General features: G+C 45.0%; 1 long non-coding RNA gene across 1 annotated transcript in view; it reads left to right on the forward strand.

Annotated features, from left to right (window-relative positions):
- Positions 1 to 2,440: 2,440 nt before the first annotated feature.
- Positions 2,441 to 27,672, forward strand: part of LOC134421434 (uncharacterized) — a 49,727-nt gene continuing 24,495 nt past the window's right edge. The window contains exon 1 of the long non-coding RNA XR_010028594.1: positions 2,441 to 2,519. This is a non-coding gene — a long non-coding RNA (uncharacterized LOC134421434). The remainder of the gene's footprint in view (positions 2,520 to 27,672) is intronic.

A 27,672-nucleotide genomic window follows, 5' to 3' on the forward strand; every position in this document is an offset into this window, starting at 1 on the left:
ACAAAAGAAAGCACAGATGCCTTTTCTGCTTTGAAATACCGAAGGTCTTTCTCTGCATAGCAAGAATCCATGTCCTGAATGGACTCAGAGAGGGCAGAAAAGGACTTGCTGCCTGTGCGGTTTGGTTAATATGCCTCTGACTGGCTGGCTTTGTGCCTTCTCTTTACCTCCTTGTGATTGAGAATAGCCTGCTGGCAGGTAGCCTAAGGGCTATGGCTGGTTGTGAAAGGGTGAGCTGGCCAACAGGAGCAGGACTAAAGGCAGGGAGTAACCGATGAGAAGAGAGGGGAAGCCATTCTAACTTTACTACTGAGACTAGTCTTGTAATCTTGTAGCTTTCTCTCTTGCTGTCTGCAGCAGATCTTTACAGCACCCACCATCCATCTAATTGATCCTTACCTTCTTGAGGGCTGCTCAGAGGTAGGTTTGGGAGCCAGCCTTACCTTGCTGATTATTTTCTGAGCTCCCTCAGCACGCCAGGTCTGGGCCTCAAGTACTGTATCTGAAGGCAAAGGGTTTAAGATGCCATGTGTCAGTGGCATTGGCAGGACACATGTTGCTGATGTATTTTTCTGGTTTTCAAAGTTCTCAATTGCTTCATTTGCATGACATACACTGTAGGAAGGCTTTTCTGCTCTTCCTGCCCAGCTGTTTGCTGCTAGTCTCTGGGTTCTCGGGAACTACACATTTTAGGAGCTGAAATTTGTTGCAGTTAAAGACAAATGTTATAAATCACATATAGAGCCCTCAAAGGGTGAATGCTCTACTTAAACACAGCAAGTCTGTTTCCAGCTTCTGGAATTTGCTTCGTAAGTGTGATCACAACTGCTAATTCTTTTTATTTCTTTGCATATTTTTGAGTGTGAAGGAAATCTATGGACTACTCAAACTGGTTTGTAAAATAGCTACTCATTTTTTCCAGATGGCTTCTAAACCCATATTTAGAAATTTCTCTTCTGTCTTACTCTGAAGCCATTAAGCATGTGGAGTATGTTCAGCAGCCGTCAAATGTACTGAGATTTGGAAATAATAAGGATAGAAGAAGTCATCCACCAAAATGTAGTAGTTCATGTCAAGGCAACATGGAAAAACATCCAGTGGTCATTCAGTGTTAAGCAAGAAGGCTATCATGGGTTCAGGCTGATTTAAATAAAAGAAAAAAATAAAAGGCAGAAAAAGAAAATATTACTCACTGAAAAGAAGAAAACCAGAGGAAACAAGATCTAGATACCATCCAGGACCCCATGTGCACTGCGAGGGGAACAAAATGAGCTGTGCCTGTGCTGGGCTGTCAGAACCAGGGGCAGAGGGAAGCCATGGGCTAAACTCTTGGTGGTGCTGGTTTCTCTGATTCATGGAAAATCAGTGCAGCCCTTGTAGCAAGTGTGGGAGCTATTGAGGTAGTACATTTGCCTCAGCAAAATCAAAGCAGTCTTGGTCCCTTGGTAGCTCACAGGAGGCTTCTTTTCCTCTGCTTGGGGCAGAGCACTGCAAAAAGTTTGCATGGCAGGGACTCAGTGCTCTTCTCCCCACTCCCATGTCTGTAGGAAAAGGGCTGTGTGGAGAGGTTAGGTGAGAGTCATGGAAAGCCTTTGGTCCTTCTTGTCTATTTCTGTCGTGCTTTTTAGACTGAGGCAAGGTCCCAGGCATTTCATTTACTAAGGGAGAGTTTTCTGTGCTAATTGCCATGCTGTTTACTGCCAGAGAGATGCAGGGTTTATTACTTCATGCACTTTAAAACTGGAGGGTGACAGGGTTTATGATTTAATCTCTGGCAAGTATGTCTTTCTTTGGAGATAGGTAAAATGTTACTATCATCTATTCAAAGGTGGAGTGACAGCTTTTTACTAGAACCCAACTAACTGCATCTCAGAAAAATGCTGATACAATCACACACAAGAGCTGGATGAGATGAGACACTTTCCTGCCTGTTCCTGTGGCACACAGTGGAAGCTGCTATATTTGATGAGCAGTAACAAGATGCCCTACTGTGACACCCCACCAATGCCAATTGTTTATGCCAAGTCTTCTGAGCCACCCACATGCTGAAGAGGCAGAGTCGTGTTTCGCACAAGAAGATCCAGGGATTTGAATGTGTTACAGTGTTAATTGTTGATATTGTTGTTGCCGATGAGAATTTATCTACAGTTTCCGAGAGCAGAAAACCTCACTTCTAAAAAGAAAAGAATTAGAAAGCAGCTGTTTCTGCATGAGCTGATCCCATCAGGCTCCACACACCCCTGGTGTGCAGAACCAGGATGCAAGCTTAGCCTTGCCTCAGCGTTGCAGATTACACTCAAATCCCATTTATCCTCAGTAGCTCTATTGATAACTGCTTTGGGAGACTGCCTTCAAGATGTGTTACCTTAATTCATGGTTGGTCTTGGTTCAGCCACATAAATACCATTATACTTAAGTGGTGATTTCTCTGCAGCAGGGACGTGTCTCAGGCTGTAGCAGTGGGCAGGAAGATGGTATTGCAGCTGTGTCCACCACGTCATCTGGATGGGACATTGAACGTGAGTTCCTGTCATGATTCTTTTGGCTGCTAATGTAATGATTTTTGGATAGATGCTCTGAGGAGTAGAAGCATCTAAGATGTATCACTTGCTATGTGTGCAAGGAGTCCCTGAAATTGAGTAGAGGAGCCCTTGCCACAACCGTGTGCTGGCATGGTGGTGAGGTGATTGCTGCATTTATTCTGCAGGGCAAAAGGAGCACGTCATGCACAGCACACAGGTGTCCTGCTCTGGTGTCACTGGAGAAAATGAAGCCAGAGCAGTGGGGGTTGTGACTTTTAAAATAATGCAGAAATGTGGGGGGGAGGGTGTTCAGTGAAGACCTACATTAGTCTTTCCCACCGGTGCCCTGCAGCTTTTAATTAATCAGGTCCAATTATTCAACCTATATCCATTTGAATGGTGGATAACACTGGAAGGAATTAACTTTCAATGGGATTTATAGCCCCTTCCCTTAAATAATTTCAGATAAGAGATTGTAAGTGTTATGAAGCCTGCACAGATCAGTATGATCCAAGCAGTTAATGCTGTGATGTATTTATTCAGGGAACAAATTGGAAATCAGGAGAAGAGGAAACAGTCTTTTAATTTACAGGAAAACAATAATTTATAATTATTTTGCCTTTAAATCCGAGAACAAACGCAGCTGTTGTTTGAGGCTCCTAATCTGATTACTGAAGTGCTGGCCTTTCAGTGCAGAGTGAGCCAAGGGGAAATCACTGCCCTCAGGCAGCGGAGAGCAATTCTCTTCTGCTGAGGAGACTCAGGTGAGGAAAGGACTAGACTTGCTTTCAGAACGTGATTAGACCCGTGTGTTTCAGCTTTTCTCAAACGTGTTACTTTCTACCTTCCATTTAACGTATCCCCCACTTAGCTCACACTCCCAAGGTGAAATGGGAACCAATCAGCCGTGGATTTGTGCTGCTGGGAAAGTTCCCAAAGTCTTTTCTCACCTTGCTTCCACCTCCTGCCTCCTCTGTCAGCTGCCAAAACATCACACTTGCGAGTGACAGCAAAGGAATCGAGGTAGTGTCCCATCCCAGCACAGCTGATAGCAGTGTCTGGAGGCTCCAGGCAGGTTCGGGATGCTGTAATGAAGGGCTGAAGCCTTGCACTGGTCAGAGACAAGGGGCTCTTGGGGGAGAGAGTGACCATTGTCCCACCCTGCCCCAAATCTTCCATCCTGCCCTTCTTGCAAGGATGAGTGAAGGAACACCCACACAGGAACTGGGGCACTGGGGCATCACTTTCTGCTTCTTAGAAATACAAGAGTTACAAAAGAATTATTTAAAAACTAACTGCCTTTCTGAAATGGGGTGGTAATATATTCCCTTTTATTCTCCTAATGGAAACATTAGTGACTGATCAGTTCAAATTAATTTCAGTGTATAATCAATCTATTAATGTAGTTATGTCCCATGGCAGCCATCAGTTTGGAGAGAACTCATTCTGGCTTTCATTCATCTGTCTAGGGAAGTTCACTGGGATTTAGATATTTTTACTATCCCTCATCCTCTGTAGTAGACAAAGTGAAATGAATGTCCTTGAGTGCTGGTGATACTTGCAAGGAACAGAGGTGATGAACAGAAAACAGCATGATGAAAAGAGACTGTAGGGGACAAATAACAGCATATGTCCTATTTTGCTGCAGGGGCCTTCTGTTTATAGCAAACTCTAGGGTTTGGATGTAGCATTATTCTGCCTATGCAACTGGTTTTTTTTTTTTCCTCTGTGCTTAGTCTTCACCAGCAGAGATCTCTCAGGTTTCAGAGTCTCTCTGTAATTAGAAAGAACAGCTTAAATCCTGACTTCAAACGAGAAGCCACCAATCTGCTGTGTAAACAGAGAGCTTGAGTGAGCTCCCAGGAGGGTTTTTAAAATATGTTCTGCTAAGCCCCTGGGGGCAGGAGCCAGATCGTGAAGGGGACGAAGCCCTTCGTTGCTACCAAGCAATCACACACTTTGGGGACATTAGGGAGCCCGGGGAAGGAGCCGCCCAGTGCAGCTGCACAGCATGCAGGTGCTTAGTTTAAGAGCATGGCTGTACCTTCGGTAATGCCTCCCGAGGCTGCGCGGCTTTCGTCTGCATCAGGAGGGAGCCCAAACGATTTTCTGCCTAGGAAGTTAAATTGCATAGCACGTGGTACTGGCCTCTATTAGCTGCAGGGAAGGAGGAGGAGGTTTGGGAAGTAGTGCAGTACCTGATCCAGCATCAAGTCTACAGGGACAAAATTCCCTCCTTTTTTTTTTTCTTTTTTGGGGTAAATTCGAGCTGACAAGTAACATCTGAGGTGTTTCTGGTAAATAGTGCTTTACACTAAACTGGCACTGGGCTCCCTCCAGCTGGGTCTGCTTTCCTGTAGAGCCATAATCCAAGTGGGAGTCTGGATCCTGAAACAACTTCATGGCACAGACTGCAAGGCCTTCCCACAGCTGCTGTAAAGAGCAGTAACATTGTGCACTGTCTTTGTATGGGTATTGAGAACAGACTGAAGGAGTAGACTGAGGTGTGAAAGTCTCGCAGACCTTTTACCTTTTGCAGAAGATAAAGGAAATCTGTGGAGGAAATCTATTGTCCCACACTATCTGTCTTATCTGTGCTAATTATTGTTAAGGTGATTTGAATGATAAACAGAAACATAAACAGGAATCTCTGGAATTCCTTGGTAAACCCATACAGCTGACTTGCTCTGGAAGTTACCAGCAAGTACAGCTAAGGTGCTGCTCAGTTTAGGAGAGTTCATGGGGTCACTTTGGTAGCCCAGGAATTAACGTGATCAATTCCTGCTGGCCGTAACTCTCAGCAAAGACCAAGAAAGCTCCTGACAGCTTAAAAACTGATCAGGAAATGTATGACTGTGTAAAGTCACATTTTTCCCCACTTGTGTTGTCTTATTTTGGATTAAGTTGTTCACAGAGTCAGGCTTAGCATTTCAAACCCGTGTGTTTCAATTTCTTTACCTGCTTTTAAACCTAGTCACTCTGAAAATACAAAGAGTAGACCTGGAGTAATAAATTTTGCCTGCGTTAGGTCTTTCATTGCACAGCCAGGTGACATTCTCCCCAGGAGCCACACAAGCCACAACCACAGGTACAATTAACCTTCATTTTCAGGAGGAGGAGCCTGCAGGCACCCTGTCAGGCCTCTCAGCCCTGTCCTGCCAGCACCACAGGTTGCTGATTCTTCTAACTCCTCTGCCTGTCCCAGAACCAATATGCTTTATCACATCTGCAGCAGCTGTTTTGCAATACGCACACAAAATTTTGGAGCTTGTATGAACAGGATAGGGTGTTTCTTTAATATAAAGGGGATAACATATCTTTGGCTACTGTATGGGCTGGGAAGGATTCTCTTTGTTTCTCAGGGCAAGCATGGTAAGAAGGTGATTAGATAACTTGTCCCCTCTGCCATCCCCCATTATTCTTTCACACTGCAGCCAGCTCTCCATCTGGTCGTTGTATTGTGTGGCTAGGAGGCTCTACCAAACTCTTCACTTCATCTGGGAATGCCAGTCCTCCAAAGAGCAAGTAAAACACCCTTATAACATCTCATCCTTTCACAGAATCACATAATATTCTGGAAGGAACCCACAAGGATCATCAAGTCCAACTCTTAAGTGAAAAGCCCATATGGGGATCAAACACTGACCATGATGTTATTAGCACTATGCTCTAATCGACAGAGCTAATCTCAGGGTGTCATGGCAACAAAGAGCCAGTCAACAACACAATGAGACAAGTCTCCCACTTCCCTGAAGCCTCCCACTGCTGGTAAGGAGATGTAGGCTGAGATAATTTTGTTATCTGGGTCTAAATCCTGGAAACGCTTGTGCAATATTTAGGGCATCTGGCAAAAAGGCATGTGAACTGCAGAGCTAGTTCTGGAAGGGCTTTGTAGGACTAGCCCTGTTTTATAGGACTGGATGAAATATGAAACCTGGAAAGCTTGTGATGGAGGTGGGCATGGGCTGTGGAGCAGCTCTTACAGACCTTGCTGTGACACTCGGGATCTGGCTCCACACTGGCGTGGCCACCACTGAAACCAGAAGCGGAGAAGTGGAAAGTCAGGTATGGCTTTGTTTGAACTCCACATTTCCAGTCATTCTGGAAAGCAATTCTCATACTTGGACTGCTGAGTAGAAGTACACCGTGTACACACAGTGTATAAACAGATGGAAATGAAATGCAATATTCTAGCGGGAAAGGTTTCTAGAGGTGCTTGGTACTCAGTCATCTTGTGGGCTCTGTGGGTGGAAATGCACAAGTGATATCAGAGTAGGGAGTTATGACTGTTCCCTTGAGAAAAATGCCCCAGAAACTGCAAAGATTAGCAATTGGAGCAAGAAGTGGAGTGAGATTTGGCCTGGAATGAAGAAGGTTGGTTAGCCTCAAAAAGACTTATGCCAAACAAAAGGCCAAGTCTTTAACTGATGCAATTCACCATTTCAGACAGCTGGCCCAGAGTGATTTAGTGGAAGAGGGGCTTGAAAAGCTGTTTTGCTAAAAGAGATGGGAGTGTGATAGTAGACAGCAAATTGAATCATGTGAGTCTACAGTGTGTTATGGTAGGAAAAAAAAGTAGCCAACAAGATTCTTATCTATGTATGGAAAGGCATCAAACCACAACTGAGGGAGGCACTGGTTCCTCTCAATGCCTGATGATATCCCAGACAAAATAGGCTGCTTTCAGTCCTGGTCTGTATCACAGTACAAAGGTATAGATAAATCCATGAGGATACAGGGGGAGGCTCTGAGATGTAGTACTGTAGGACTGGAGAGGCTGATTGGTGAGGAAAATGACAAAAAAAGGCAACATAGATAACAAGGAGCCTGAAAAAAAATGACATTATATATGTCCATGTGCTTGCCAGCTGTGAGTTCCAAAAGGTAGAGGAATAGTTTAGGTGGTTATAACAGGCTATAACCAGAAATAGTGGCATAAAATTATAAAACATAACTGACAGTAATATGAGGTCACTTCTCCCCAGGTTACCCTACATACAAGTGTGTGGGAAAAAGGTGAGGAAGTGCTTTTGCATGGCACACACAGCTGGACAAAACATCCTTGGTCCTGATCTCTTCCATTTTAATGGGTCCAAGTAGCTGCTGCAGTAAGGGTTTGGGTTTTCCTGCTGTTCTTTACCTCTCTGTTATGATAAATATTGATAGCCTTGCCCAGAGCACCTCCCTTCTCCTTGTTCCATGTGGATCCTTAAGTTCAGGTTTGAGCTGTGCTGGGAAGGGTCTTGCTTCAGCTGATCTCTCAGTCTCTTGAGAAGCTGTGGTGCTGGCAAAGGGTAGCATTGGAGGGGGATGTGGGTAGGTGACTGCCATTAGCAGTCTGTAGGGAGAAAGTTGCCAGCAGTAGGGAAATAATGGTGTGTTGTGCATGTGATCCTTTGCCCTTTTGGCTGATGAAGGAGCCTCAATCAGTCCTACCCCTCTGGGTAGGGGATGGGAGTGCACACTGGGCCCTCTGTTAATAGCTGGGAAGAAATTCAAGCAGTCAGCACCACCTCCAACACAGGCAGCCCCTCAGTCAGTGGAATAAGGCGTGAGTTTCTCAGCTGTAATGAGCTTGTTTTTCCATGAGATTGCTGTAATAAGCTGTAATGAACAAAGAGCTGCAGGATACAGAGTGAGTGGGTGATAGGATGGCAGATGAAATTCCATGTTGATGTATGTAGAAGTAATGTGGGGAAAAACAATGATAAGTGGACGAGTATTTATTAGCTATTACCACCCAGAAGGGAGATTTGGAGCCATCCTGGGGAGGAAAACTGTGCAGCATCAGACTGGAGGTGGGAGGAGGGAACAGCCGGGAAAGGAACTGGCAGCAAAACAGAAAACATCATTATACTGCTGTATAAATCCATGGTACATATGTGTCTTGAATGCTGCCTGCAGTTGCTCCCTGAGAGAGGACGTAGCGAAATGAGAGAAAGTGTGGCAGTGCTGGCAGGAGTCCTGCAGGGTGACAGGGGCTTTGGCTGGGAGTGAGAGGCAGGGACAGAGCTGGGAGCAGCCAGAGGGTGACATTTTGAAGAGCTGTTGGTCTGGAGGGACAAACACTGAGGCAACAGGTAAGAAATTACTCGCTTATGAAGGGACAGTAACAAAGCTCTTCAGCTTGAAACAGTGACAGCTGAGTGGGCTACACTGGAGATGGGTCAAGTTGTGATGTGCACAAAGATGTGAATGAGGAATGATCATTCACTATTTATCACAGCATGGGAGCTAGGAGACAAGGAACAAAGTTATCTTGGAAAAGTTTAAAGGAAAGAAAAAAGAATAGCTTTTTTATCAACACATGCACAAACCTGGAACTGGTTACCACAGGACACAAGTCAGTGACATGTTAATAAATGAGTTCAAAGGGCTTGGGAAAGTGAATGTAGTTTAAATAGGGATGCTAAACTGGGATGCAGATGCAACCTCCAGCTCAAGGAGTTTCTTTGCTCTGTATTGCAAGAAATTGGGGGGATTTCCATCCTGTTCCTCTCCCGTGTTTTGCCCTAAGTTGCTGCATTGGCTACTGCCAGAGTGGATGCAGAAGAAGACAGACTTAAAGTCCAAGGCAGCGATGGCAGAGGCTGTGTTAGAGGTCTAGCTGTGGCTACATCAGTGCAGACTCCCCATCCTCCAGGAAGCAAAGCCATAGTTAGTAATTAATGTGCTAGTTCTTGTGACTGACTTTCAATACAGTCCTACTCCAGGGAGGAGTTAGCTGTTCAGGAGCATGTGAGATTAATTCCTTACAAAGTATTGTCCAAGCATTTCCTTTAGGGAAGCAGCCACAAGAAGACAGACCTTTGTTCTGCATCGCTGACTGCTTTAGGTCATCCCTAGAGATGGACTTAAAGCAAAACCTCTTGAACCCTCTTGAACTTTTAAGGAAAGTCATTCCTGGATCTTCCATCTGGCTGAAAAGCTCTGCAAGGGGCTGAGATTCAAACACCTCTGAACTGAGGGGAAGTCTGGAGCCAGATCCACAGCTGTAGCTCGAGGCCATCCTGAGCTTTTCATGTCAGCTTTCTTTGAGAGCACTGGCTGTGTTCTGCTCTGCACGGTGCAGATGGGCCACAGGCCATGTGGAAGATAGAGTAAGAGGAATTCCTCTCACACACCACTCACACAGAAAATTTACCTTCAGGTAAACTACTTTAAGAAGGCTTCATTATATTGGACAGCTGTTTACTCTATGAAAAGTGTGAGGATTCCTTCTTTTCTGCTTTTCCAAGACTTTCATCTCCTTTCTCTTTCAGGGAGAGTAGATGTAATAAGATTTAAAGCTCTGCCATGTAATTGTCATGAAATTTATATCCCATGATTCCTGTTTGTGAGCAGAAATAAATTAAGCACCTGGATAAGCCCTTTTTCTCTCCCCTCTCCAGAGCACACAATGTGATGAGAAATCTGCTGAGAAACAACCACAATTAACGATGGGGTCACATTTAGTTCAGCACCAACGGCTGCTTAATTGGCAGATTCCATTACAGCTCGCCTTATCTGTGTGCCAACACAGCTTCTAACAAGCTGTTTGCTGGGTAATTAATCCTGTCCAGGGTTTAGATCCTGAAGCTGGGTCTGCTTTAAGGAGCTGTGCCATTACTAACCCTCTGTTAGCAGGGCTTCTTCACTCAGAGCTCCTCCCTGCAGAGCCCGACTGTAGGTCCAAGTGGCAGAAGGGACAGGTGGAGACATTGCGTTCCCTGGAGAAAAGCCAGCCCTTGGTTTTGTGAAAAGAATCCAGAATCCCTGTATTCAATTTCCTGCTTTTGCTTGATGTTGCTTGGCCGATCTGTAGTGAGGCAATGCCTTGAGAAGTTAACTGGCCCTCCTGCAAATGCAGGTAGTTTTATTAAACAAATCCATAACAGGATACAAACTCTGCTAAAAAATTGAAATAATAAGTTTACTAAGTAACCAAACAGTGTCCTGATTGGCAGAAAGGGCAAGAGGAAAATGCAAACAGAGACTGAAAATGAAGATGGAGCTGATCATTGAATTGGTGGGAAGGGCCAGGGTTGAGGGTCCATGCACAGGGAAGAGCAGACAGACACTAGCAGAGTCAGCAAACAAGCACATACCAGGGAGGTCTGTCACCTCTGCCACTGTTGTGCCTTCTGCCACAGACACCCAAGTGGGCTTTTGGGTGTGAGGCATACCCTTGTTTGTTCTGGTGAATGGACTAGACAGAAGTGCTGATCTTATGTGTTCTGGTACAGAAAAGTCCTTTCAGCCTTTCAGGTAAGCTGTAAGTGAGGGGGGATTCACCTCTGCCTTCCCCAGTCTCTGTTGTGCTAAGACATGTGCCAGACAGCCAAAAGGAGTGATTAAAGCAAGAAAATTAAAATATGGTGGGGGTGAATGACTGGAAATATTCATTCATGTTTTCTCATGTATTCTCATGAAAATACTTTTAAAAATGAGTGCATGAACAGTAGGTCAGTTTGTACAGCATTCTTGGAAGCAGGGACATTGGAGATGCACATGGAGAAGGCATGATGCCAGGATGAGCAGGAATGCAGGCAACTGGATGCTTTGAGCTGTGAGTAAAGGAGAGAGATGCTTGTATATTTACCACCTGTTCTCAGCTTTCCCTTAGGAGGAGATGGATTACCTCCAGCTTTTTCATGAGAAACTTTCCTGTATCATGTGGCCTCAGCCCTTGCTTTAACTTGCATCAGCCCAATGTTAAAGTAGTCCAGCAGTTGTTAACAGACAAGTGGGTTTTTTGCTTCTGGAAGTTGGAAAATAAAGGAGATGGTCTTAGAGGATTTAATGAGATTGATCTTCAGGTATTCCTCAGAGCCCATTTGCAGCTTGGTCAGTGCAGGAGCACCATGAGCTCAGAGATCTCTGTGTGAGTTCTCTCAGCTAAACTGAGTTTTGCTTCAGCCAACAGCCAAGTGAGCTTGCAGTGTGCAGGGCAAGTACCCAGCCTGAAGCCAGCTTCAGAGCAGAAAGAAAACCCAGCCAAACAGGACAGGAAAGGCTCTGTTAGATGGGCTACCTGGAACACCAGGAGACAGGGGAGGCCTGAGACAACTTCATAATTGTGTCTGTTGTAATGTACACCCATGCACATTATAAAAAATATTCCTCATTATTAATCTTTCTAGAAATCAAATTTGGACATTGGTCTTCACCTATCAATTCAGGCAGGTGAAAAAAACACTCAAGAGGCATTTGACAAAGAGAGAGCCTGGTGATGAGAAGGGATTGCTTTAAAGAGTGGTGCCCCTGGAGGAGCTGGGAAGGCTTTGTAGCACTCTGCTGTGGAGCGGAGATCAGCATGATAAAGACAGAATTGCTGAAAGGACACAAAGGAAGGCAGGGAGCAGGAAGGGGAAGGCACTGAACAGGCATGGGGTCAGCAGTTGAAGTCTTGAAGAAGGACAGATGGAGCGGAGAGAGGGAAAATGAGACTTGTAAAGAAGCAAAGAAGGCAACTGTGTGGTTTGGGTGAACTAGAAAATGGGGAGAGAGGAGATTACATGGCTGTAGTGAAAGAAAGATGTGGATATGCATGTTCAGGCGCTCCGATATGTCAGAGAGCTGACTGGGACCATTGATGTATTTGGTGCCATGTTTTCAAACTGCTGCTTGTTGGGAGCCACATCCATCTGTCTTTAGTTTCTTCTTCCACCAGGAGAATGTACTAAGTACCATCTGATTTACTTATAAAGTATGAAACAACCACTGAAGGGGAAATCTAATGCCATTAGGGTCATCCTAACTTCAATGGATAAGGCACCTGAACTTTGATATTATTACTGAGGATATCAGAACTGGTGAAGCTTGAAGTACAGCATTTAGAAATTTGGGAAGTTGCTCAGCTGGAGTGGGAATAGGGTTGATGCAGGAAAATCCTGAGAGCATCAAGAGAGAAGTTAGAAATTTGATGATGATGAAGATGATGCTTCTTATTATTATTTCCAGTCTGCCTTTACAAAGGTACGAATGAGAAATCGTATTGGTTTTCCTGTACAACTGCATTGCTCAATAGTGTCTTGAATATCAAATGCAATTTGTTGAAATCCATAGTCCTGATGTTCTGTTAGAATGGAATGTATTATATCCTATATGTTGGGTCTTTTTCTTCAGGAGCCCACTGGTAGCCAATGCAATTTTCCTATAAGGAAAAAATTTCAAAGGGTCAGATCCACATATTTTTGATACCATCCATGGAAATTAGCATTTCTGACAGACCAGAGTGCAAATCTATTTTTTGTGTCTGTGAATGCATTGCAGCCTCTGTTTGGTTGTTAGGGGATTTCTTGCTTGTTTTCTAGTGAGCCTAGCTAACATGCAGTTCCTGTTGATCTGCTCATGCTGTGGAAGGTCTGAGCTCTGTGGTGTTGCCTGTACATTATAAATACCGTGCACACATTTTATCCAGATACTGTACAGCCTCGTGAGAGTCCCAGAAGTTCCCTGACTATCTCAGATGGGACCAGTTGCACTTTGTGGAGTGCAGGACATAAGGAAAATGGGTTAGATCAATTTTGCTTGCCTTTTTCTGTAGGCTTGTTCTGTGCATCCCTTCTGACAGACTAAGCATGCTGTTTATGGATGTGATTTTTTGCTACCAAAACAGTAATGCTATCTCTAGTCCTACTTAGATGTGCTGACACTAATAAGTTTTGTATTCGTAAAAAGATATTTCCCTCTAATAAGGAAGGTTTTGTCAAATAAGGATGCTTTTTAACAATTTTCATGCATGGAAGAGAAAGGGATGGAAGGGAGGAGAGATGTGTTGCTTTAGCTGATCTAGTTAAAGTAGCACCATTTTTGTGTGTAGACAAGGGCTTAGGAAATGTGCAAGTCTTAGTGGGGGCAGGACTTTAAAGCACCCATTGAAGTCTAGTGTCAGTTTTCAAGGCTGAAGAATATTATTTTATTTAGGCTTCCAGACCAGCCTTGCTCCAGGAATGCACTTAGGTTGTTTTTAAAGCAAACATGAAATCAATAGCCTGGTGTTCTGCTCTGCTATTTCTTGCCAGAGCCTAAGGACCACACATGGGTTTTCCCTCCTCTTCGTCACACTGCCAGGCATGCTCTCGGATAACGGCAGGCAGTTCTTGGGGATGAATGCAGAGAGCTTCCAAATGGCCAAACACACACTGGACATCTGGGCAGCTTTTGCTGCAAAGTATTTTCCATCAGGCTTCCCTCCAGATATTGCCATGAAAGGACCAACTCACACCAGCCTGTCACAGATTTTATCCAGCCTCTGACTTTAGGGGGAGTTTTATCTGAGTACAGCTCAAATAGGAGCCTGTTGGCTTACCTCACCTTTTACAATGCTCCTGGTGGAAGGTAGGGCTGAGGGTTTCATTTTGGCCCTGGCAAACACCAGCCCCGAGAGCAATACAGCATGGTGCCCTCCTGCACACCACTCCAGTGATGGGCCTCAACTCACATTTCCCTGCGCTCTTGTCTAGTGCAGGAAAATAACTTTCATCCATCCTGTGCAGGGAACAGGGGCTTCAGCTGTGGGTACTGAATGGCTGTCCACGTAGGACTGACCTGCAGCTGGGTGCCCATTCCCAACTCCAAGCTGCCACCATCCTCATGAGCTAAATAACAGCCTCTGGCCAGCTACTGACCTCTCTGGGGACATAAATCCTCATTTGGTTTCTAGCAGCTCCTCGGGCCAGGCTAGCTCCTCTCCCGCAGGGTTTGAAGCTGACCCACCCTATGGCACCAAGACAGGTCCCCAGACAGAAATGAAAACGCACATTAACTAAGAGGAGAGAAACAGGCTAAAATTGGAAGTGACCATTTTGTGTTTGATGTTATTCAGAGGAGCCTGTTCTTCATTTAGGACATTAATAGTTGTAACAGAAGCTGTAATATTTCAACAACAGTGGTGATTAGGAGCAAAGAGGCAGCTAATCTCCATCTAAAAAGAGCTAACTAGCCCGTCCTTTAGCCCCCACCACACTGTCACATTTAAATACCATGAATATTCACTGCTTGGCACCCAGCTGGCATCTGAGCTGTTTTGACACAAAAACCTTCAAACTCAAAGAGTTTTTAATCAGTCTGCAAGAGAGAGAAGAAGAAAGTGAGAGAAAGAAATAGGAACAGAGAAAATGAATCAATGAGTTCAACAGAGAGGGGGGTATCTGTATCCAGTTAACCACTTCCTTTCCCTGCATACATAAATGCTGCCTCCGCAGTTCTGCAGCCCTCTCCCAGGCTGCCGGGGAAAGGAGGAGGAGCACCTCATCCCCTCTGGGCAGCCCCAGACCTCCTGAGTGCTCAATCCTACCCTGGAACCCCATATTCCTGGGTATCCCATCCTAGCTGAGTGCCCATTCTGCCGGGCTGCCCCATTTCCTCCGACTACCCCACCCACACCAACATCCCTTGCTTCGGGCACTTCCTCCCACTCACCTTCCCTCCTTAAAACGCATCCCCTTCTGCTGCTTGTGCTTGTTTTCCGGCACAGGGCTCTCCCCTTTGCCTGTGTTTGTGACTGGTTACAATATTCTTGTGGCAGACTGCACATTTCACTCGCGGTATGTGATGTGCTTTAGAGCAGCCAGTCTGCCTGCAAGGGGTTTTCATCTCAGAAGGAGGTTTCTCAGTGTTAACAGCTGCCATCTCCAGTATCCCTATTGGAATCTCAAAGTTGCCTACAGCCCACACAAACCTCTTTGCATCAGCTTTTGCAGCAGGATTAACTATGCAGCTGCAAACACTGAAAATCATGCCTTGTCCTGCAAGAAATAACCCCACAATGCTCTGAAGGTGAAGTTTTACCAGCACTGTGGATCTGGGCTCTGACATATGGGCTCAGCAGTCCCCAGTTAACCTGGGTCAATTCCATACACACAAGTGCATTTCTGTCAAAGAAGTCTAAGCACACAACACAGAATTTATGCAACTTTATGCTGTTATGTCTACTTGTGGTAGACAGTTTTTAGCTGATTTGGCAGGACAGTCGTGTGGTGTAGGAACTGGTCTACTCCAACACCTTGTAGTAAAAAAACTGACTGGTCTAAATTTTCTAAACGTGTTTAACTTGCTGGAGTGCTAGATCCATGATTCATGTCATATGGCTGTGGCATTTTTGATCAATACAGGAACCCCCGAGTCAGGTTTATTTTCTAATCAAACAGCAGCCTAAAGCTCGAAACTTTGTGGCCCAGGCTGCAGACCTCAACGATGTGTGGGGAATCTCTACTTGCAACTCAGCTGGCAGCATGTTCAGAGCACAGTGGGGACTTTTCCAGCCTACTGTGTCTTCAAGGAATCTGTTGTGGGCTTAAACTACACATAGGTTGTTGTGTCATTTGCCTTCATGGTTTTTAAAACTGAGATGCAGCTCAAAAGCCACTGTTCCAGTTCTTTTAAGGAAAACCTCTGGCAAAGTGAAGTATAGAAGCCTGGAGCTAATTTAGGCAGATTGTTATGGTCACTGCAAAGGATACTGGTATCCAGGAAGGTGCTGGTGTGCAGACCTTCCAAGGCCTGTGCTGAGGGGAGGAGTAGCAGCTGGAAACAAGACCACAGTGGCTGGAAGTCCCAGGCCAATGAGGAAAATAAGCAACTAGCACTGGAGAAGCAAAGCTGCATGCCACTGGCAGTGGAACAGAAGATCTCTTGGGAGAACAGAAGAGAGCAGGGTTAGTGAGGAGCCTGAAGGCCCTGCTGTGGTGTGATGAAAGTGGTGCCACAGAGGAGGGACTGGGAGCAAGGGGGTGGTGATGCTGTGTGAGTCCATCTGCACTACACTGATCTGTCCGGGCTGGAGGTGGAGCCTTATGGATGTCAGAGAAGGACAGCAAGGAGAAATTAATGTAACCAAGATGGGAGATGAGAGTTCGGGAGCAGGTTTTTCCTGTGTGTGTTCTCCAAATCTAAAGCCAGTGTAGAATTTATTAGGAGTTACTGAAGATGGTGACTTCTACTGAATACAGTCTGGGACTCCTTTGGGAGGAAGAAGTAGAAAGACTTGGGTTCCACATTTCCTTACTGCTCTCAAGATCTTCTGATGCTCTCCAGATACAGAGATCTCACCCAGGACTTTAAAATTTACAAGCATGCACACAATAGCCAAATGTGCTTTGTAATCTCTTCCCAGGCAACAGACGAAGTGGGTTTTGCAAAGATTGGTACTTACTCTATTCAAGTTGATAATTATTTTGAATGGAATACTCCCCATGAAGCATGTCTGGAACAGCATCAAACCCTATGTGCTGTGGGAGGCACATCCATCAGCTGCACTCTGGGGTGTATTCTGGAAAAGCTCACAGCTGGATAGGAGGATCCATTTTCCTATATACTTAAATGAGAAAATAGCATGAGCTTTTCTTCAGTCTCTTCTTGCCAACATCTGGCCATGACTTAAAATGAATTTGCACAGTTGCTATGAACTGTATCTGGGCATGCTTCCTTTGCCTACGGAAAAATGTGGGAATCTAATCATCCAGTACAAAAAGAAGGTGTTCCAGCTAACATGTGCCTCAAAGACCCTAAGGACATGGATTTGGAATGCTTTCGAGGAGATGGATCAAAACTATTTTATTTGATATTCATCTACAGTTTTCTGTTGCCTGACTCCATTATATTTTCGTGCAGCCAACAGGTTCTGTATTAGGAAAGGAAAATCCAGGCTGAGCTGCAGGCCGCAGAGATGTTGAACTGGCAGCTCCCACCCACCTGAGTCCACTCTCTCCCCATCCTGTCCCAAGAGGAGCATGGTGCTGCTTTGAGGGTGGGGGGCTCAGATAAGACATAAAACAGAAGCTGTGGCCATCTGTGGCCATTAAAATTCCACGACACCTTTTGGTACTGAAGCAGTTGGTGCTGAAAGTAGCCCACTGCAGTGGAAGGCAGACAAGTCTCGTGCAGCCTGGTGAGAAGGTGCCTCATGAGATCTGACTGGGGTTTTCTGCCTGCAGCAGAGAATGGGGCAGACCCTTACACTCACTGCCAGAAGTCACTAATCCCAGAGCTGGGAGCAGAGCTGCTGCATCCCTGTGACCAGAAACCAAGCTGCAAAGGAAAGAGCTATGTATGGATTGTACAGCATGCTAATAAGAGAGCTCTATTGTTCCTGTGACTGCATTTACACACACAGCGCTGCTGGATGGTGGCACATAAATGGACAAGTCTATTTGCAGGAGGTAGAACCACAGAATAGTTTGGGTTGGAAGGAACCTTTAAAGGCCATATAGTCCAAATCCCCCCCAGAATTTTTGAAGTTTTTTGGATCCTGGGGATCCTTGCAGCAAGCCACACAGTGAGATGTAGCCTGACACTCCAAGGTTGTTATGTGAGATAAGAAGACTCTCAAGCTCTTGTAGTTTGAATCCCATATCTGCAACTGTTAGAAAACTAAACTTGGGTAAAAGAAAAGGCCCTACATAAAATGAACTGTAATCCACCACACAGAGGAGTAGACAGCTGTGGTGATGGTGGGGACCTTTACTGACTGACAGTTTACAAATCCCATCCTCAGCACTTGCTCTTATCCCTGAGTCTCCCTGCTGTGGAGTGACCCAGGGCATGAACCAATACAGCTGAAAAATAAACATTTTTCCCTAGAGTTGTTTTTTATCTGGATGAGTTCCCTGGTCTCATTCACCATGTGCTACACAGACAGCATGCTGGCATAGCTGGTGGCGCAGGGTATGTCAAGGAAGCAAGAGGGAGTGGAAGGGGGGAGCAGGATTGCTTAAAATGATGTAAGTAGCCCTCATTCCAAAAACACAACCACAGCCTGCCCAGAGTGTTCTCCTGTGTGCCAGGCCTGACCTACAGTTTGCACAGAAGGAGCAAGGGGAATAAATGCCTCTCTCAAAAACCCTTCAGCAATTCTTGAGTAATCAGTGCAAATCATCCCAAAATGCTGCCACTGGGGTTTTGCAGTTGATGCATAAGGATGCTGGAGCTTTAGGAAACTTACTGTGAGGCATCCTAAAACTGAAAAACAACAGCAGCACTTTATGTCTTGGTTCCTTTCTGTCTGTAATGGCTCTTTTGAAGACTCCTGTCGTTCTCTGTGAGGAAAAAAATCTGCTATTTCCCTTTGCTCCTTCCCTGGCACATCCTGTGTGCCTGGGAGCTTGCTCACATTCCTGGTATCGCCCTCTGTTAGGAAGGTGTTGTGCCTACACCGCAGGGGAAAAGCTGCTTGGTCTGGCATGCTCCCCAGGCACAGCCCACCTGAGCCGCTGCCCGGGGCTGTGAGCCCTGCCGTGCTCCCTCTCTGTGCTGCCCCTTCCCGGGCAGCATGTGATCCTCTGCTGTGCTCTGCCTTCCACAGGGAATGGGTTAACGCTCTGAAATAGTCTTTTTATGGAACCTCTTGGCAAGGCAGAAAACTTTCCCATTGCCAGGGTGTTCTTTTTATTCAGCAATTTGTTCCCAGAAAGCAGCCCATTTAAACAGGTTTTCTCTATTAAGGGGTTTCAGCTGCATTTGGGGTTTTTTGAGCTTATTCAGTGTGCTGTAAACTGCAAAATACTGTCCTACAATAGATTTGTCTGAGGGAACTGAAGTGTGTGCTCCTGTGATTCTGCCTACTGTGGGAGCTCCTTGAAAGCCAGATGTCACATCCAAAGAGTAATTTGTGTTTACAAACACATGGCCACACATACTCAACATGTTCAACAGCCACCAAACTGAAATTCAAATCCTGCAATTTTGCTTGTCTACCCACCTGCCCTGCACACAGCCAAAGCAGGAAAAAAAACTTTCCAAAACTTGGATGGGATCATCTCTTTTATTTAGATGAGGAAAACAGACATTGCTGTCTGCAGAGGGCTGAGTTTAACTTCCCAGCTGGGGCCTCTCATCTGTAAATTCTTGCAGACAGAAAAACACCAACTGCTAGCAAGATAATCCAATTTCCCTTCTTTCCCACTCAGAGGAAGACTGCCTGCTCCCCCACTCCATGTGGGTTTCAGTCTGGCAGAACTTCTAGCAACCACTATACCCCGGGCAAGATCCATATCAAAGCTTCAGCCCCCCAGGGATCATTAGAAGGCATTTATTTCTGCATATTCCAGTCAGGGATGCAGGGGCAGGGGTGGAGGAGGCAGATAACTTTATTCACAATGCAAATAGGCTGCCCTTACTTTCAACCTTTTCTTTAAACCTGGAGATATTAAAAAAACATGAGCTCTTCTAAAATAATAAATACACTAATTCTGCTGGATGTTACATTGCTAGTGCCTCCAGAAAAGTGCCCTGGCACCATTTGATGGGAAAAGCCAGTGAAATCTGTTAACTCTGCTCTTGCCCTCACTCCCCAAATTGCTGGTAAAAGTTCAGTCGAGTGGGCTGAACCCATATTAGAGCACTTGGCTCATTTAAGAAAGATCATTAGTAGGTAGTTTTGCACAACAGGACTAAGTTGCTTCAAGGACTGAGGGGAAAGTCAACCCAATTCTCTCTGCAAATTTGAAGCACTAGTCTGTGATTTACTAATAGGGAGCAGGGAGTTATTAAGCTCATCACAACACAGCATCCTGCTCCTCTAGTCCAGAGGGAGCCAGCTATTTAATAAATCAGAAACCAGTGCTAAGCTACAGGGATAAAAGGATCTACATTAATATGAAAATATTAATATCTGGATGAGCAGATTATAATCTAAATGGGTTAGAATGAGATAGCACCGTTGTTTAGAAGAAACAGCTTGCTCCTAATCTCATTAGAGCTGTAATCATACTAGCAATGGAAGATATCTTCAGACCCTTGAAAGCAGTTTGGAGGCCTGGTAAATGTGGTGATCATGCTGGGTGGGTTCAAAAGCTGCCTAAGGCTGCCTTTCAGTGTCAGCTGGATCTGTCTGAAGGAAGCAGAATGTTGAGCTGAAGGGGATGATGTGGCTTTTCCTTCTGAAAGACATGCAGCTTTGCAGAAGTTCTGCACCCCTTGCAAAAGTGAGCATTGCCCAGAGACGCTCACGACTGGGGAGGTTTCTCTGCTCCACTTCCCTCCAAAACTTCATCTGGAGCCACAGAGCAGGCAGGTGGAAATCTGTAAGATGGAGCTATGTTCTCTCTCCCTCACTTTACAAACCAAAGGGGACTTGGCATAGCAGCGCCTGCTATGAAAGGGTACAAAAGGTTGGGGTCAAAGGGGCTGTTTGCCCCAGGCCACGGCCCCAGAGCAGCCCCTTCAGGGTCCTGTCTCTGCAGTTGCCTCAGGCCCTGCTGGATGTGAAGGGTCCAACCCTCACTGCTCATGGACTGCTTCCCTACAGGCCTCCCATTTTTTCCTCACCTGTATTAAGGGAGCAAGCCTGCCCTGGCAAAGAGTGTGATGCAGCCTGGCACATGCAGGCAGCTCCCTGATGACATGGTGATGGCTTGCAACCTGTCTGCCTGCATTGGTCATGTACAAATGATAGAGGTTCCTCCTCTGCCAGTGGGGCAGCTGCTTTCCTGGGTTTCTCTCTGCCACCTTCAAAGACATTCTCAGATTGCCTCCTCACTCAGCCCCCAAGGCATCCTCATTCTGCTTCCAGGAGCCTCAAACATGGTCCCAAGCTTGGGGCTCACAGCCATCTCCAAATCATCTTTCATCTCTTTTTGCACAGGATCTGCAATGGATGGTCAGCATCCCTGCTCCCAGGTCTCTTGCAGACCGTCTTCTTTCAATGTCATTAAATCTTCCGGGTCTGTGTCCAACTGAATGGCTCTGAGAGGGTTTTGTATGAAACAGGCATCTAATCAAGTGAGAAGCCTCCAGCATTTGCCCATTGAAGCATGGTGTGGTTTATCTTGGGGCTTTTCACCAACAGCAGCATGCAGGTCCGGCAGCTCAGCCCTCAGCTCAGCAGCATCAGCGTGGTGATCTGTGCAGCAGCATCGTGTTTGGCTCACAAGAATTGTTCCCACACTTCATCATGGGGATAGTTCACCTTGGCAGTACTGTCACATGGTGATAAACCCAAGAGCTCTGTTCAGAGACAGAATTTTTTTCAACCTTTTCGTTTTAAATCCAGTCAAAGTGTGAAATGGTCCAGATTTAATTAGCAGAGAAAATTCTGCAAAAAAAATGCAACAGCTATTACTGATGAGAAGGGTGAAACCAAAGTGAGACTGCATTGCTAAGAGCTGTTATTTTCCTCTGGCAGCTGTGACACTTCCAGCCTTAGTCACTGAAATGAATTTTCCAGCAGATCCTTCAGGGAAGTGCCCAGTCAGGCCAGCAGTCTGGCTCATGCTTGCCTCATTACAGACCCAGCCATGAGACGTTGCAAACAGACAAACTATGGCCCAGCTGCCCAGCCAAGGCTGGCACGTAGGGCTTAAACCACTCAAAATATGAAGGACCTTCCATAACACATAGTTTTGATTTTCACAAATATTGAGACTATTCTTTGCATTAATGATAAAGTGGATTAAACATGCCCCATTTTCCTAGATAATGCCCCTCTGGAGTTTCACTGGGACCAAAGTGGATCTGGCATTTAAACTAAAGAAATCCCTGTTTAGCGTGTGGGAGTCTCTGGAGAGGCCTCAGATCTGCACTGCAGCTGTGAAATACAGCATCTCCTCTGTTGCTTATCAGAGATCTATGTTTCTCCTGGGAAAATTTTGCCCAAAGGATTCAGCCCTTGCCAAATTTTCTACTGGAATTTGTTTGTTTATTTTAAATTTCTTTTTAAACATCTGAAACCAACAAACTTAAAATATGCTCTAAATCTATCAACTTGAGTTAATCTCTTAAAATAAAATTATTAAAAAATTAATTCCTCCAGGCTGCCAAATTCTATTTCTAAGACTTAGTCTAAAATAGATTTAAATGACTGAAATTCTAAACCCAGGAAATATGAGGTTTAATTGGAAAGAATCACAGTTTTTCTTTTCTCCTGTGCTACTCCACCTGCTCTTGACATCTGATTCTCCTGAATTTTAAAATGGCCCATCTCAAACAGGCATGTGTATATATAATGCTGTTCTTTTGACCCCTGTGCCCACTTTGCAGCCGCAAGGAAATACAGGTACCCAAGGAACAAGTCACTCAGGGACAGCTCTGCCTCATCTCCTCCTCACTCAATCCTCCAAGACAGCTTCCCCCTTTTCTGTGCTCTCTTCCTTCTTCGTGTCTATACTCATTTGTCATGCAAAAAATATCAGGGCAGTAATGGAGCCAGAGATTTTAGGTCCAGTACATCATCTAATGTCTTCCATGGTTTCCACCATGCTGAAAGGCAGAATTCTGCCATGATGCTATGTGGACCTGGAGATGGCATTTGGCTGTGAATGCAGCTACATCAACCACAGCTTCAGAGGTGTTCCAAGCAAGTGGGTGGGCTGGGATCTATAAATACTGATCCAAACGTCAGTTTATAGGGAGGGATGGTAGAAAACACACAACTACAATCTGTTTCGAGAATTTATTAATATTAAATCCTCGGGAGATATCTCTGCTTACTTCACAAACATCTGTTTGTTGGAAATACCATTCTGATAAACAATTTTCTCAGCCTCAGCACTGTAGCAGTACAGATGTTACAGATGAAGATGATCATATGGTCCTTTTGGTCTTTGTGCAGGTTTGCTCTCCCCAGTACAAAGGTGTAGGACCACAGTTCTTTTCTCACAGGTGCATCATACATAGACATCTGCAATACATGAAGCACTTGGGCATCAGCAATCATAATCAAACCCCCAAAGTGACTTCAAGGAAGGGTACTCCCCAGGGATCCCCAGTCCTCTGGGTAGGATGCATTTTGAACTCTAGTGATGCTAGATGGAGAACTTCCAGTGTATCTCAGCATTAAATATGTTTGTCCTGGAAATAGCTTCAACTGCATATTTTGAATGAAGTCTGTTGGCTCTGGAGAGAGCTAATGGTCAACTACCTGTAGGTATTTTTCCCATGTCATCATCCTGTTGACCAGTAACATACAGAGCTGTCTGATGTAAAGCATGGCCAAGAATGGAGAATCCCAAGTTTCTGCCTGTTTCTGGTGGCTATCCAGGGCATATGGAGAACAACATCCTAATAAAAAGTGAATTCTGATGTTTGTATCCGCATCCAAACTGTTGCAGTGTATACAATGACTTGTATTTTAAGAGCCTGGCTACTCTGTCTCACTACCCTGGAAAAGACTTTGGAATATTAAATAGAGAACAATCCCACTATCAGCAAATACTCCTCTCAGAGATAAATACAGTAAAAGAGTCACACTTGTCTTTCCTAGCCAATATTGATATAATCTCAATTCCATTGGGTATTTCATTTGAAGAACTATTCTGGAATTATTCAGAGAACATACATGTGATGGGGTAAATGAGTAGAATATGATTTATCTTTAAAAGGTCAGGCTGTGTACCAGTACATATTGCTAAAAAGTGTATTTCTATGTATGACCAGCTGGTTGGATGTCTTACTATGATACATCAGCATTGTGGTACTGTACATTTTGAAGACAGTGCTAAATTCAGATCCTGGCTCCAGCTGAAGGGCTCAGGATGCCATGACTTGCTGTTTGGGGCACTTGCTGAAGAGAAAAGCAAAGTTCAGGGTTGGATCCAGACGGAGAGCCCCAGAGTCCCTATTTTCCTGCTGCCAGGAGTGCTAGTTTTGGCTTCCTTGCTTGACTAGGAATGAATGGGACTGGTTTGGTTTTCTTCCAGATGGGTTTTACTTTGCCTCATTATAAACTTCACCATGCACTGTCCTTTCCCCTGCCTTATCTCTCGTCTCCTTCAAGGGCAAAGCTGGGATGTAAGAGGGTGCTTTTGCTGGAAGCTGTTCTGAGCTGAGAGAACAGGCAAAAGTGACCCTTTATCCTGCTTGGTGTTTCAAACAGCTTCCGCCTGCGGGGAGGGGATGTATTGAGAATGTGTGAGAGAAAACACTGAAAAAGGAAAAAAGGCACAAAAAGGGAGGAGAAAAAAAGTACAGCAAGGAAGCTAGAGACAAACTTCAAGTTGTGGATTATTTCTCACCCAGGCTCTAATTAGGAAGCCTCTTATGGGACTGCGAAGCTGTCAGGCTGCCAAATGTCAGCGTGTTTATCGGAGATGAGGCGAGTCTCCTGTCTGCAGCAGCGAGTTTGGTGCCATGATCCTCCCGGGTCCTTGCGGCGTGTGTGACTCACTCGGCGCTGGCACCTCCGGGGGCTGCGAGGCGCAGTGGAGGGCTCCTTCTCCTCCTTTAAAAACCCCAAAATAACCCCTTTCCTGGGACTTGGCCTCTTCATGCTGGCTCTGCACGGAGAGGGTTAACCATACAGTGCAGAGCAGCTTCAGCGTATGTGACTCAGATTCCCGGGGAAATCCCCAGCTTATCTGATGGAGCCTGTTAGTCTGCTAATTGAATAAGCTCCTATTAAAAGTGCAATGTTTTTTAATGACTGCTAACAACGGGGGCCAGATTCTGATCTGATCTTTCGCTTGGGATGGTTTTTGCTGCTGGTCGGGCCCAGCCCCTGATGGCAGCCTGGCCCCCAGCCCCAGCGGCCCCGGCGGAGCTGCAGCCGGGCACGGAGGCTCCAGGGCAGCCTTTTGGGGGGCGGGTGAGCCACCGGCCGCTGTAACACGCAGGAAGATTGATTTGGGATCTCTAGGAAGAGGCAGGATGCTGCAGTGCAGCCAGCAGAGCAAAGCATTTGTTGGGAGGCTACCAAGGATTTCATGTAACATGATTGCTGCAAATATTTTTTAGTGATTCGAGCCGTGCTATGAATAATTAACTTTCCCGGTGTTGAAATCAGGTCGATTTGTTGATTCTGCACATAAGATGTTGCCTGTGTCTGCCTAGGAAAAATGTTGTGTATGGGTCTGCATAGGCACATTCAAACCCTAATTTTAATTAGAATTATGTGTATAATATCTGTATCTCCTTTTTCTCAACAGGAATTGACTTTGAGAAGGTACTTGCCTAACAGGAAAATTTAAAAAAATGTGATTAGCATTTAAAGTTACTTAGTGGGTTCCAGGGTACTTCCGAAGGAGACCATAACACCTCTGATTTCAGCTAGGCTCAGGGTGGGGTTGAGCTCTTTTGCATGACCTTGTGACCACATTTGCCTTTCTTTTCCCATCTGGAATTCCCAGTGGGTTACCCAAGCCTACTTGACAGCAGAACCATGTAAAGTTTTCTAATAAGACTGTTTTTTTTGTTTCTTCTTGCAAGCCAGGAATGAGATCTGACCACTTTCACCCCCACACATCTCTACACCTACCCATCACCTTTGTGTCCTTTTTGCTTTTCTCCGAGGAAAGTTTCTATTAAAATGCAGGAGCTTCTTTTAGGAGGTCCCACACATTCACACTGGCACTGAGCTGCTGCTTTAGAAGTTTCATAGCAACCCGTAAGTTGTGTTTTTTTCCACACAGTAACAATAACGAAGTGTCAAAAATCTCAAGCTGCAGTTATCAGAGGCAGAGTCTAAACTCCATTTCTCAGCCTGTTTTCTATTCCCCACTCCCGAGTTGTCAGATGCTGTGACATGGCTCCATCACACCACGACTAGCAGTCCCAACAAACAGAAAATGATTTCCAACTGGCAAACACGCTGTTTACTTTCCAGAAAAATTGCACTTTCCCATCTGACAGCTGATCAAGGGATCTCCTGCTGCTGTCAGCATGAAGAAGTGTTTAAACACAGGGATGGAAGTTTAAACATTTTCTCATTATCACAGAATAAAAAAAAAAAAATTAAAAAATAATAAAAAATAAAGGCATTGAGTCTCTCCGACCACCTGCTGTGCCAGTAATGAAGCGATGTCACATGACCAGCCGGCGAGGACTTTTATCTCTGCCCCAATATCATTACTGAAGTGACACCTGTCACATGACCCGCATCAGAGCTTTCATCTGGGCTCCCCAAATGCAGTTCTGGCTTGTGAGGGGGATTTTCCTGGCATTTCCCTCCCCCACACACACTTTAAAGAGCATTGCCCACTTGCACCATTGCAGACAGAGGTTTGCTAGTTTTAAAGCCCTTGGATCTTTTCTTGGACATATATAATTTGGCCAACAAGCTTGCTCCAGGCTGAAACAAAACAGAATCCTTGCCTGGGAAAGAAGTTATTTCATTTACTTCCAGATGTTTTTAAACCAAATACTTAAGTCTGATGTTAAATTCTCTTAACATAAAGGAGGATGTTAAAGGATTTCTCAAAAACCTCAAATTTGTTTTTGGATTTTTATTAAGTGGTGAGAAGGAACAGTTTGATGACCCTTAAGCACAATCATCTCCATTTACATGCACTTTATAAACTCTCACCTGCTTTACCCAAGCATCTTGCCCTGCCAAAAGAAAATATTTTCTGGGAAAAAAAAAAAAAGGTAAAGGTCAGTCCTACACCTCTCTGCTAATGTCTGGGACTTCTTGTGAGGTGTTCAACAACAAACATTTGGATTTGAGATGGGCCAACATAAATGACAGCAGTACTGAGCACTTACTTGCCAGAACTCATTCAGTTATCTCAAAACAACATCAGACATTCAAATGTGACAGGGCATGATCACACCACAGGAACTAGATGTGAGCAGGCTGGAGATAAGAGAATATGAATTTTATGGATTTTTCCACCTCCTCCTTTCCTACTCCCCACTCATCCGTGATTAAGTCTGGTACTTTTCTCCCTGCATAATCTGATTCAGCTCACTAAAACAATGAAAAACTAACTCAGCAAAAGAGTTCATAGTCTTCCATCTGTTTAGTGAATTAAATCAGTTCTTCAAGGGCTTATAAAGGTGACAGAGAGAAAAAGAGAAAGACTGTAAAGCTTGAAGCAGGGAGGGAAATGGGGGAAGCAGAAGTGCCTTTTTGGGTGGCACTAACAGGGTACATGGATTCAGACACGTTTCTTGTTACCTACTCTTCCTGACTCATTACAACACTACAGCCATTTTCCCTGAAGGCTGCTGCCCCTGAGATTGTGCAGGCCAGGGGATGGAAAATCTACTGAGACAGTACTCCTGATGTAAATAGTATTCACATTAGTTGAGGAGAGGAGTGGTTTGGAGTCAGTTTCTCTCTGATCTGGCATATTTTAGGCATTGGGCCTACAATGTTGAGTTAATGAACAGAAGACTGCTGGGTTGCAGCATATCCAGGGTCATCCTGGCTCTCTGCCCCTCTAGATGCAGAATTATAAGGTATCATTTGACTCTTTGGCAATTTAGCATATGGCTAAATTTAGCAATGGCAGGG

The sequence above is a fragment of the Melospiza melodia genome, chromosome 8, assembly GCF_035770615.1.
Source record: "Melospiza melodia melodia isolate bMelMel2 chromosome 8, bMelMel2.pri, whole genome shotgun sequence".
Lineage (NCBI taxonomy): Eukaryota > Metazoa > Chordata > Aves > Passeriformes > Passerellidae > Melospiza > Melospiza melodia.